Source organism: Lolium rigidum, chromosome 1, assembly GCF_022539505.1.
Source record: "Lolium rigidum isolate FL_2022 chromosome 1, APGP_CSIRO_Lrig_0.1, whole genome shotgun sequence".
NCBI lineage: Eukaryota > Viridiplantae > Streptophyta > Magnoliopsida > Poales > Poaceae > Lolium > Lolium rigidum.
Genome location: NC_061508.1, coordinates 131,157,986 through 131,169,408, shown reverse-complemented (window position 1 = coordinate 131,169,408; position 11,423 = coordinate 131,157,986). Strand labels below are relative to the sequence as shown.

At 42.5% G+C, this 11,423-nt stretch overlaps 1 long non-coding RNA gene across 1 annotated transcript; it reads right to left on the bottom strand.

Moving 5' to 3' along the window:
* Positions 1-7,191: 7,191 nt before the first annotated feature.
* On the bottom strand, positions 7,192-9,889 carry LOC124682399. The gene is made up of 2 exons (XR_006996270.1): positions 9,698-9,889; positions 7,192-9,441 (listed from the first exon to the last, which is right to left on the bottom strand). It is a non-coding gene; the product is annotated as an uncharacterized LOC124682399 (long non-coding RNA).
* Between the last annotated feature and the right edge of the window lie 1,534 nt (positions 9,890-11,423).

Sequence of the window (11,423 nt, the reverse complement as noted above, 5' to 3'; positions counted from 1 at the left end):
GGCCAGTTGCTATTTTCTGCTGTTTTTGGTTTCAGAAATCCTAGTAAGGAAATATTCTCGGAATCGGACGAAATCAACGCCCAGCATCTTAGAAATCCACGAAGCTTCCAGAACACCCAAGAGCCACCAGAGGAGAGCCACAGGGCCACCAGACAGTAGGGCGGCGCGGCCCAAGGGGGGGGGGCGCCCCCTATTGTGTGGCGCCCCCGTCAGCCTTCCGACTCCGCCTCTTCACCTATTTAAAGCTCCCTGACCTAAAACATCGAGACGGAAAAGCCACGGTACGAGAAACCTTCCAGAGCCGCCGCCATCGCGAAGCCAAGATCTGGGGGACAGGAGTCTCTGTTCCGGCACGCCGCCGGGACGGGGAAGTGCCCCCGGAAGGCATCTCCATCGACACCACCGCCATCTTCATCAACGCTGCTGTCTCCCATGAGGAGGAAGTAGTTCTCCCTCGAGGCTAAGGGCTGTACCGGTAGTTATGTGGTTAATCTCTCTCCTATGTACTTCAATACAATGATCTCATGAGCTGCCTTACATGATTGAGATTCATATGAGCTTTGTATCACTATTCATCTATGTGTTACTCTAGTGATGTTATTAAAGTAGTCTATTCCTCCTCCATGATGTAATGGTGACAGTGTGTGCATCATGTAGTACTTGGCGTAGTTTATGATTGTGATCTCTTGTAGATTATGAAGTTAACTATTACTATGATAGTATTGATGTGATCTATTCCCCCTTTCATAGTATGTCGGTGACGGTGTGCATGCTATGTTAGTACTCGGTGTAATTGCGTTGGTCTATCATGCACTCTAAGGTTATTTAAATATGAACATCGAATGTTGTGGAGCTTGTTAACTCCGGCATTGAGGTGCTCTTGTAGCCCTACACAATTAGTGGTGTTCATCATCCAACAAGAGAGTGTAGAGTGGTTTTATTATGTGATCAATGTTGGGAGTGTCCACTAGTGAAAGTATGATCCCTAGGCCTTGTTTCCAAATACTGCAATCATCGCTTGTTTCTTGTTTTACTGCATCTTTACTTCCTGCAATATTAATACCATCAACTGCACGCCTGACAAGCTATTTTACAGCGCCGTTACTACTTGCTCATATTTATTCATACCACTTGTATTTCACTATCTCTTCGTCGAACTAGTGCACCTATACATCCGACAAGTGTATTAGGTGTGTTGGGAACACAAGAGACTTCTTGTATCGTGATTGCGGGGTTGCTTGAGAGGGATATCTTTGACCTCTTCCTCCCTGAGTTCGATAAACCTTGGGTGATTCACTTAAGGGAAACTTGTTGCTGTTCTACAAACCTCTGCTCTTGGAGGCCCAACACTGTCTACAGGAATAGAAGCGTGCGTAGACATCACTCGCCGCCATTCATGTCGACGGTGAGGACCTCCCCTATATTTGCTGCCAACTCTATCATGATCTGCTTCTTACGGAATAGTTCAGGGATGTCATGAATCTGGACCCAAGCATGAATACGGTTCAGCGGCACCGATGAAGCCTTATAGCTGCCATCGTACTTCTCAATCAATAGGCCATGGTCTCAAAATATCCAAGGCCCTTGCTCAGTAATACGCTGCCAGTCACCCAGATAGCTTGCTTGCACAATGAACCTATTATCCTCCGCCAAGTCCCTAAAGGTCACCTCTTGAGCCGGTGCATACGCAAATTCCATCGTCTTCTTCAGCGACGTGGCGCTGAAAGATTTTGTCGACAGAAGCAGCATTACTACCATCCACTTCGTCCCTCCTTGAGGGCCTCCACCTCCTCCTTTGGCACGAAGATTGTAGCCATGTCCGCGCCAGACAGATTCGGGCTAAGCAACAGTTCCTCCAGCGGTGGAACCGCGCCCAGATGCTTGGTCTCTCCACTTCCTCCACCTTCCTCTCTTGCCGCCGCCATGATCCACCTCTTGCCAAACCCTAGATCGGAACTGCCAAGGATGGGCAGTCAAACGAGTCAACCCCTTGGTCAGCCCCGAGCGAGTCCTTCCCGCCGGTGGTCGACGATGATCACCGAGAAAGTAGGTAACTATTCATGTTTGCATGAATAGAGTGGCTCTGGCTCAGGTTCTTTTTTTTTTAGCATTACTGACACCTTTTTATTAGTCAATAGACATTGGTACAATGAAGGTATCAGGTGAAATTAAAAGCCACAAATGGCGCCCACGATCTAAAGAATAAAAAGACTTAGCTAAATTGTGAGCTTCAGTGTTGGAAGTTCTCTTTTCATGAAGAAAACTTACTGCATCAAACATTGCTCTTCTTCCGGTTGCAACAAAACATGGCTCTGCCTCGGGTTCTATGTGAGAACGCACGCTGGTGGTTTGCTTGGCTGCGAGCCAGCCCATGTCTCGCGTGGTCGCGTGACACAAGCAGTGCAGAACGGGGGGCGCCTAAACACCGACCTGGTCGGCGGGTACGGGCACCGCACACCCAGCGACCAGGTCTACGTTTTTTCTTCTTTCTTTTTTGTTGTTTCTTTTCTGTTAATATTTTTCATTTTCAATATCTAACTTTTAAAAAATATATTTGTGGAGAACAAAATTTTAAAATCTGTTTAGATTTGAAATTTTTGAATTTCAAAAATGTTCAGATTTTGATTTAATTTTTTTCGAAATTTGAACATTTTCGGATATAGACATAATTTAAATTTGAACATTTTCTAAAATTTGTAAAATTTATTTTTTCCAAAAATTTAACATTTTTTTATGAACATTTTTCGAATCTGAACATTTTTTTTCAAATTTGATAGCTTTATATATTTGAACGGATTTCAAATTTGAATATTTTTGTATTTGAACATTTTTCAAATTTGAACGGTTTTCAAAGCAGAACATTTTTAAATTTGAACATTTTTTAATTTTGATCATTTTCTGAATTTGAACTATTTTCAAATTTGAACAAAAATAAAACAAAACAGAAAATAAACAAAAGAAAAAGAAAAAGAAACATAAAATAAAAAAGGAAAAGGAAAGAAAAAAGGAAAAAGGGAAACAGAAATAACAGGCGAACTGGGCCGACCAGGCCGGCCCATACCGCGCGCTGGGGGTGTACGGCGCGCGGTAGCGGCCGAGGCGAAACCTATTCCCCGCTTATAGCGGAAGCTATTCTTTGCCCCGCTCAGAGCGCAGTAGGCTGGGCCGGCCCATTAGCGAGGGCATGAGTTTTCCTTCTATTTTCTTCTGTTTTCCCTTTTTCTTTCGTTTTTTTTTTGTTCAACTGGTTTTTCCACTCCAGTTACTGGTTTTGTCCAACGTTTTTTTTTTTGAACTTTTTAAATTTTGACCTTTTAGAATTTGAACTTTTTTAGATTTGATTTTTTCGAATTTGAACAATTTTTAACTTTGAACATTTTTCATTTTAAACAATTTTAAAGCTGAATATTTTTTTAGTTTTAACTATTTTGATATTTGATATTTTTGAAGTTTGAACATTTTTCAAATTTGAACATTTATAAATTTAAAAATTTTCACATTTGAACAATTTTTAAATTTAAAGAATTTTTTATTTCGAACATTTTTTAGATCTAAACAATTTTCATGTTTGAACATTTTTCGAATTTAAACTTTTCAAAATCTAAACATTTTTTCAAATGTTAAGCAATTTTCAAATTTAAACATTTCTTCAACGAATATTTTCCAAGAAAAAACCTCCAGAGAACCGTACGTAAACTGGTGCACGTACCTAATATGGGCCGGGCCCATCTTACTTACTCCAGACCATTTGATTTCCTGAGCGGAAGCGTTCCCGATTGCCGCTTAAGGCGATGAGTAGGCGTCCCCAGCGGTCGACCTGGTCGGTGTATAGGAATCCTGCAGAACGGCCGAAGATTGATCACGCTATTTGGGCCGAGCCCATCAACCAAATCGTTCAGCGAAACGGGCACGCGCCAGCGAGTCGTTCGCATGAGGGCCGCATTAGGCGGTGAATAGGTTCCGGCTGTTTGGTCTGGGCTTATGCAGGCTGCCAATCACGCTGGGCTTGTGCAGGCTACTAATTACGCTTACGGGCCGAATGTCTTACGACCGTAGCTTGGGTGATGCAATGACTTTATGCACCTTAATGATTGGAACTTTTAAATATCTGTCGGCAACTATGATCGATTTCAGGTCTTGCGTGCAGCTTGATAAGGTAGAATCGGCACCGTCATGTCGCTCTGCTATTACTGTCCTTTGGTGGAAAAAAAATTAACGGATTGTAGAAAATGTTATTATGATATTGTACAGAGACGAAGCACAATGCAGAACATGGCCAGTTTATTGCAAGCTCGTGCTTTGACTAAGACATTCTTTCAGCTCATTTCCTTCATTCATCTATGTACATGAACGTGTTGCTGTATTATTTTAAACCATTTCATAAACCGGCCATGGTTGGATCCTATACTCCATCAAACAAGTTGCAGTATCCTGTACTCCAGCAACATGCATGGTTGGATCGGAAATAATTCTTCATGTATGTGATCGTGCCTTGCCTCACTGCCTACGCAAGAACGTTCCGGCAAATGATTGAAGCTCCAGCAGTTGATGACTGGATGCAGCTCTGCATTTTCCTTCCTCTGAATCTCCGATCTAGTCGTACAGGCCGGTGCCGGTGAGCAACCATGTGACGAGGAGTCAAATGCTAGTTTTGACACAGCGCGCTTAAGCCTTAAAATACGCCAGAACGTTGGTTAGATTAGTGCCGCCATGTGTGGTGTGACGATGCCGGGGAAATAACACGGTATAGTCGTGCCCACATCGAATACCCTGCCTATCGAATTGTTGGCATAAAACCTTTCATCGCAACTACTCAAGGACGTGGTACAGTCGGCAAATCGGAATCAAACGCCTTACGATAATGACAGAATACGAAAGAACAATCCGGCGACGAGCTCATCCTCTGAAAGAAATATGCAAGTTAGTTGAGCAAGCAAGAATGGTTATGCGCCTGAATCGATTATGGGAAAACTAGCCCACCTCACTTAGTTGGGAGAGCAAATGTACGACCCAAACACCCAAGTTCAAATCTTCTTGAATTTCTACTTGGACCTCTTTGATAATTTATAGTATTTTAAAAATGCGGAAATGGGAGAAACCTAGGTTTACAATGTCGTGCATATTTTAATCACATATAATTTTATTTGTACCAAAGTTTGTTGATTTCGTTATAGAAATAGTAAATGGTTCCCACAATGAGGTTGGAGTGGATGTTAGATTTCCTATAAAATGTAGTGAAATGATTTTCTAAAAATGATCATATGAATTCAATCCTATAAATCAAACAACCACCTTAGAAAAATTCAAAGGATTTGGATCCACCAAAAATTCCATTGGAGTTCCTTTGAATCAAAGAGGTCATTAAGATCCTTCGGGAGATTCTTTTGTATAGACGATACCTTTTATTTTCTTCTAGAACTCACTAGTACAAATGCCCGTGCGTTGCCACGGGTACTCAAATTTTATTTCTCAATGCACACACTAATCCACAAATCACTATGCAAATTCAAAATAAATCAAGGGTATCATAATGTATTACAACATAATAATACCGAACGCAATAACAAGACATCATTGTTGTGCATATGCATGTTCCAAGCTCTAGGTCTTCTTGTTACTCTTTTGCGGTAAGTTCCACACCTGGTTTGGATTATTATTGTGTCACAAAACGTAGGTGCTGCAAACATAGGTATAACGAAGGAATATTTCTTTTTCTGATTAGTCCAAACCACACCATAAATATCTAGAGACAACCTTAATTGTAGCCTTCTATGTGAAACATACAAAAGGGGCTTAGTAAATCTTCAATAATGGCTAGGGTAAAAAACTCATTATGCGAGTCTTTGGTGCGGATGCTAATTTTTTTAGGCAGCGATGTATCCTCATAAGAGCTGGAGAGTATTTCATATGAGGACGAGAGTAAGAATTAAATTTAGCTTTCATGCATAATCTAGGATGTTACCCTTTGTAATATTATAAGAAAGGCATGTGAACTACCTTAGAGCACTCAAATACACGATGATGATCTTGGTTACGACAATGATAGTACGAGTGTGGTATAGCTACAAAGAGACAAATGAATAGCCATCGATCATCCACTCCCTTCGCCCTACAAACCACACCCCTTTAATCTGCACCTCGTCTCCGCGCCACCAACATAGGACCCCGCCCCAATCTTGCTCGCCAACCCCTGGCTCCACCCCATTTATAGTTTTTTGGTGCCTCCTCCTTCCCCTTCCTTGAATTCTACCACGCGCCGCCCAGCCCAAAGAGTCGTCAACAAATGAAATAGAGGCAAGTTTAAGTTATGCCAAAAAGGGAGGGGGAGAAGCAACTTTATTCCGTTTATTGGTACGTACCAATAGAACAAGCCCATGTGTTACAAAATGAGAGAAATAAATTAAGTCCTCGATGCGCGACCTAAGATTTCGCCCTCAAAGTCGATGGATCAGCTTAGCCATCTCAGTTCGCCTTTTTGAACCTCCGTCCTCTGAGTTCGTCTATTCCACTATTGCAAGGCCTGCCCATTCCCCACCACAAGAGATTAACAAATGATATGTAGGTTTTACAAAAGTAAAATATAATTTATCAGTTCATTCGCTCTTCTTGGCTGGTACTCCAAAGCAAGGCAATATATTGTTCACTCCTCTAACACCAAAATTTGATAATTTTGGGCATCACTTGAAGCTTCCATAGAGCTTTCCAAATATTTGTCAAGCCGTCCAAAGATTCAACTGAACCAGCGTGCAAAACGATGTCTACTCGCTAGTTCTCGGTAAGTTGACCACTAAAAACAGTCCCCCCGACCATGCTGTACCAACTCCCTCTTTCACTGATTGTCTACAGTATTGATCAAAACACCTATTCTTTCGAGAGGTCTACTAAGAACTGCGCCATCAATTTTCCATGCTAGTGGACAGAGATTTGGTGCACATGGTCACGAGTGATCCCTATTTTAAAAGGTAATTAAAATCACATTTCTAAGTTTCCGAAAAATCTGAAAATAAATTATGATGTAGCCAGTATTATATTCCACAAACGTGAAAATTTTCAGCTGAAAATAATTTGTATTTTGGGACACACAAAAACAACAAATGTATGGATCTGAGATAGTGTTTCCTGCAGTGTACTTACTGCTTGCTAAAATATCATCTTCCAGATAACATCATGCACAGAAGACAAACTCAAGTCTTGTCAAATTTAAGATCTTACTTTATCACGAAAATAAACATTATTTCTCTTTAAAATCATCATGGAGTAGAAGGAGAACACAATGAATCATCAATGCCCAAAACTGAATCTACGGAACCTTCACAAAGATCCTTATCTCCTGCATGTAAAGATTAAAGGTTTTTCAAGTATATGATCTGTATAAAATATTGGTAAAGACAGTTAACACATAGACTAATCAAACAACATGGATACATTCTAACTATATCCTTAGGAAAAGGAAAAATTAAATAAACCAAACTGTACCTATTTTAGCAGCTCCTAACAATATAGAGCATGTAAGCAATACGGCCATGTTTCAGAAAGAGAAGTTCCCAAAATTTTGCTATCTACTTCCCCTATACGTTAGTGTAATAAAGCTAACCAATTATTAGCAATTTCACAACATCAGTTAACTTGAATAGAAGATATTAGCAATGTCAACATCATCGGCTGCAACCTTCCCCGCCCTAGTCCTCCATGCAACATTATCTTTATGGAAATTGTAGTACATATTAGTAGGTTTAGCAAACCTTCCTCCGCCGTCTCAACATACCGTTGCAGCAACCTTCCCTGCGCTAGTCCTCCATGCAAAATGAACTATCATTGGATGCTCTGAATCGACGGCGTGGTTGTCTTCTTCCCCCGGTGAGGTCCGTCTACACCTTCCAAGTATCCGACGCTTTCCAAGGAAACATGGATCCATTCAGCCAAGCGTCATGGCAACCTGAGCCTTTCTTCACAGCAGAACAACATATCATCTCATCTAAGATTTATGCAGATTGAAGCTGCCTTAAAATGATCTTGCGTGAGAAATAGTACTCTCACTTCTAGTCTACCAGAAAATGTAGCATTTTTCACCCTCGAAATGCCAGGATTAACTATAATTGAATCTTTCCCTTTTTTAGTGATGTGGATGGAGCGTAAAAAACCTAACTATATTCAATTCTCAAGAACTATGTCTCTCAAATATGTTAATTTACTGAGTGAATTCTGAAGAACAGACTAAAATGCATAGTAACTGAAGTAAGAGGACCAAGGTAGAGTGGGGATGACGTGCCTTCCCTTTCTGTTTGGGGATTTCCTTTAATCTGTTGCCTTGCTCGACCTGGAGGTCATCTTTAACCTTGGTGCTCCTTCCATAGCTCAGGGATGATGAAGGCAAGCCGCCTGCGTTGGTGGTGCACGAAAGGTCGTTGTTGCCATCTCAGTCAGCGTACAACTCTTTCATAGTTGGAATGTAGAAAATAAAGAATATAAATACATGTACATCTCTATATATGGAGCTATCTAGGAATCCCAATAGGAGGGATGCAAAGAATATAAAGTTATCTGATCTGAATGACAAGGATGATCACCTTATTGTGTGAATAGTGTAACCATTCATCGAATTAATACAGAAACCATTTGGTGAAATAATACAAAGACCAGAGAACAACAAACAAGAAGCATTTGATTGCAGGCCTTGTTGATAAGAACAGGGGCTAGATCCTTTGAAAGCCGTTTTCATTCTCTCTACTAAGACTGCAAAAGCTAGCACAACCTGAATTAGTAAATTTGTTATTTGAGTGGCAGAACTTGTTAGTCCGTGCCTCTGTCCTAAGAACACAAAATTGCAATAAGAACTCATCTAGCTCGGGGCAGTCGAGGAAGGATCGAACCTTGCAGGTGGAGAGGAGAGAAACCTCTCCATTTTTTTGATCCACAAATATAAATAAGCCACAATGGATTCCTAACAGTACATCCGTAACTGAATTGCAGGAAACAGGAGCCATCAAATTGCAGCGTACAATTACAGAAAAAGAACTTGAGAATAACTTGAGACACTAATCATATGAACTGGAAAATACTTGGAGCATTTTATTTATCTTGAGAAATACACTTTAGATAGATTTGTTTGACATCCAAAGAAGAGCCAATTTTGAAGCCTGATATCCAATGAGATCATCAGACAACTCTGAAGATCATTTATACTGTACGACTCATTGTGATAGGGATTCGACCACTCGACAAAACAAAATAATCAAATTGTGTGAAGAGAGTTGTATTGAATCTCATTTAGGAAGAGAGATGTCCTGGTTTGCCTTGTTGTGGAAGAAACAATCTGGGAAAAGTGTATCCTCAGCGAAGACAAACGTAGTGATACAAAATGACCAGACCACCAGCAAAATTGATGATGATTTCCATTGGAAAGAACTTGCATACTTATATAAAAATAACCAGCACACGAACCTGCATGAAACATGAGAAAACCATATAGCTCGGTGTATGAATTGTGTAAAGGCTGAAACAAATGCACAAAAAGCTGAAGCTCAAGCACAATCTACAATATCAGATTTGAGTATCACAATATTACTGGCCAAAACAAATATGTGTGCACATTAGTCATAAATCATGTATCTTCAAAGAGCATATTAGCTAACTGTTCAAGTGGTCATTGCCACATTACTGGATGTTCCAAGGTTTCTGGAAATAACTATTGGCTTACATTCATAATGTGACTGTCCATCTTGTCCGGCGTCTTGAACTTAATGCATGGCGGGTGCTCAGCCATGGGAGAGTTGGAATCTTCATCATCGACAGAAACCTTGGCAGTCCTTGCTGTCGAGAAAACCCCTCACCGCCAAAATCTTGGTGCAGAAACCATAAGCCTTAACACCATCGTGTGAATGTTTGGATGTTGCACGATAAAATTCAGTCAAATAACACGACCATGATCAATTAGTAACATAGGATGATGAATCTGCAACCTGTATACCCAGTACGAGCATTCGCACACACACCACGATTTGACGAATCCAGCTGCAAGGCCTCAGAGGTTCGGTTCTATGAATGACTATGCAGCCCCATGAGGTGCGCAGTCCAGGAGCTTCAGAGATATGCCATTGGTTTCGGCTGGAAAGACACTCCACAGCAAAGCCTGCATCCTGTGACCAGTCCTATGCGGACAAAAAAAAAAGCGCACACTGGGATCAACTGATGTGGGTTGATTGCATTCCTCACAGAAAAGAAAGGAACGCACATAGGCTCGGTCTAGATGGTGTTGCCGAGTGTTCAGCGGCACACCCAAAAGTTGTGAACCTCAATGGGATTTAACTAATTGCCAGAAGTTGTGAAGGTCAATGTTTACTATGAAGATCGACTAACAAAGATTTTGGTGGTGATCTCGAACTTCTTCCTCGATCTGGGACTCGCACAGGCACTCTTCAAAGACCAAGCCTGAACAAATCGACCACTCTTCCTCACGGAAACTTACCAGTGTGGTGGAGGCCGAGTAGGAAGGCGAGGGGCGGGAGGACCGAGCCGGCACGAGCATCGTCCATGTGTCACCCGCGCGCCACCGCGACCGTCATCGTCACCGAAGTCGAGCTCCCCGGCATCGTCCGCGGCATCATCATCAGGGGTCCCAGGGGACGGCATCAAGTCGCGGAACTCCGTGAAGGCGCTGCTTCCGGCCGCTGGCGAGAGGCGGATCTTGGAGAGAACGGGGCATCAGCGGCGACGGCGGTGGCTTCACGGAGGAGGCGTGCGTTCCCAGGGACGGGAGACGACCGGAGGAGGTTGGCGCATCTGAGTCGTCGGCGAGCACTGGAGGAGGGGTCTCCAAACGGCGATGTGAGAAGCGGCGGCGCACATGCGAGGGAGAAGAGGGGACTGCACGAGTGTTTGGGGACAAGGAAGGGAGGGGCCGAGCTGTGTGCGCTGAGGTGATGGGGCGGCGCTGATTGCGGGACGAGAGCAACGGGATTTTTTTCGGGAGGCGGTGCTGATTGCGGGAGAGAGCAACGGGTGGAAGGGTAGTCCTAGGACGACCAAATCAGTTGACGTATTGTGTTGATGGGCAGAATAAGGAACACTTTCGTGCTTTTTAAGTAGTGTAGATATCTTAATTAATGACTTTTGCCCCGGGCGAGTTGGTACTGGGGCACAAGAAGTGAAATCCCCCCCCCCCCAACAACTTTTTACTGGTGCACCAGACCTCCGGCTCCACCCCCTATATCCATCACTCAAGAGGACACCATAGCAATCAATCTAAACAACGGAGGAGGGGAAGTAGCGTCCCTCCACCATCATCAGCCCTATGTGTTTTTCCCAACAACGTCGTACAGTGGCAGTGAGGGAAGACACATGAACCACATATATCGCTATCGAGAGCGTTTGACTCCTGAAACGCGAGTTCAAGGTTGTTGTTTAGATGAATGGAAAGTGCACTT